The sequence below is a fragment of the Poecilia reticulata genome, linkage group LG16 (genome assembly GCF_000633615.1).
Source record: "Poecilia reticulata strain Guanapo linkage group LG16, Guppy_female_1.0+MT, whole genome shotgun sequence".
NCBI lineage: Eukaryota > Metazoa > Chordata > Actinopteri > Cyprinodontiformes > Poeciliidae > Poecilia > Poecilia reticulata.
The window spans coordinates 19331387-19333378 of NC_024346.1; the positions used below are offsets into that span (position 1 = coordinate 19331387).

Consider the following 1992-nt stretch of genomic DNA (forward strand, 5'->3'; position numbering starts at 1 on the left):
TAAAATGGCACATTTCTGATGTATTAAAATTAAATACGATCGGCACACTTAATGATATTAGCGATTAGGCAATGCATTCAGCGAGTACTTTTACTTTTAATACTTAAGTATTTTTAAAAACCAGGACTTTTTTACTTTTACTTAAGTAAAATGTTAATGTGGTACTTTGACTTTTACTTAAGTACATTTTTGACTGTGTATTTGTACTTTTACTTAAGTAAATTTTTTGAGTACTTTCTCCACCACTGCTCATTCCCTCTCACATAATCGGAAAAGCCGGGGAATGGCGGCGCTTTTGACATTTCTCTGACAATCCGAAAAATATGATTTACTAACTCCGGTTATACTTGGCCTATTAACACAATTTAAAAACTGGTGTGTAGTTTATAATGTGCACTTTGAGCTCAAGTTGAAAGTGAGACTGAGGGAGGCGGAGTCTTGCTGCTACGCCGTAACAAACTAGACGTTAAAAAGAGCTATAAGGCTATGGACCCCTTTGGTTTAACGGATCGATACTCGCGGATGAAAAATTTATACTTTCCGAGGGCGGAAAATATCGATATATATCGCCGAATTGATTTATTTATACAGTCCTACTAATCACTAAAACACTGTTATTCCTTTTTTTAAATAGCTGTCCTCTTTACTTAATACCACATACTCTAAGATGCAGGACCTAGAGGACAGATGGTTACTATATAAAGCTGCAGGTGGGCCTCTAGACATCTCTACATAATTCAGAGTTTGCTTATTCTTGTATATTTGTGAAAATTCTAAACTTATTTTCCTGTTTTAAAGGGTGGGAATGGAAGGAGAAAACTGTTTTCTGTCCTGTTGGAGGCAGAGGGATACGCGGGATCTCTCATCAAAAGAGCTTCTTTTGGGGGCAAACATATGCTCTGCATAATGCCCCTCCAAGATGAGTTGGATTTAACACTGTTGCCTGCAGATTCACCTGAATTTGCTCTTATGCCAAAAGCAGCTTGTAAGAAATGCAATGCTTCAATGCCTCTGCAAATGCTGACTTTGCACATTGAACAATGCAGTGAATTATCAAGCTCTGATAGTGAGGTGAATAGTTTGTATCAAGTACCAATGTTGCAAATGACACAATTTCAGATGGAAATTAGTTGTATTTCTGTTTACAGAACACAGATGTGATGTACATAGAGAACACTGAATCAAGTTCAGCATCTACTACCACAGTAGCATGCTCAGAAACACCCGGGCCCACTGATCAGCATCATTCTCATATGGTACATGATTTACATCGCTTGGAGTTGGAAATGTTCATTACTTTCCAAACAATTATGCACCATGTATTTTACCTATATCTTTAATCTGTGTAAGCAAGCTACACATTACAATGCAACTTCTAAAACCTACTACTGTCTGTCATATTTCTAAAATATTGTTGTCTTGATATTCTGTGTGCATTCTTACACAATTTCATTTTATGTAACGTATTTTCCACACTATAAGGCGCACCTAAAAACCTTCAATTTCCTCTAAAGCCGACAGTGCATTTTTGATCCGCTGCGCATTATATATGAAAAACGTTTTTAAAAAGCCATTCATTGAAGGTGCGCCATAGTGCGGAAAAAACTGTAATTTATTTAAAGTTTTTAATAAATGGTACCTTAATATTGAATATATATTTTTTATCCAATTTTTCTTTGTAGACAGATGAAATTAAATGTCCATTATGCAACAAACTGTTTCCCTTGTTAGACATTGAAGTACATGCCAGCTGCTGTAGAGAAAGGTAAGTGTTAAGCATCAGCATAAGTTTATATACTAATGTGCTTTGTATTCCTTCATGTTTTTTGCGACTGTTTTCATGTGCTTCTTAGGGGAAAAAAATTATGTTCAAAAGCATTTTTGAGTCACTATATAAAACAAATAAGAAGGTCTGAATGTAAGTAATACTTCCATCCATCCATCCATTTTCTTGCACCCTTGTCCCTTAGTGGGGTCGGGAGGGTTGCTGGT

The 1992-nt window shown here is 36.0% G+C and overlaps 1 long non-coding RNA gene across 1 annotated transcript; it reads left to right on the plus strand.

Moving 5' to 3' along the window:
- The first annotated feature begins 841 nt into the window (after nt 1–841).
- Nucleotides 842–1761, plus strand: LOC103478487 (uncharacterized). Its single transcript, XR_535806.1, has 3 exons — nt 842–1071; nt 1149–1256; nt 1683–1761. It is a non-coding gene; the product is annotated as an uncharacterized LOC103478487 (long non-coding RNA).
- Nucleotides 1762–1992: the final 231 nt, after the last annotated feature.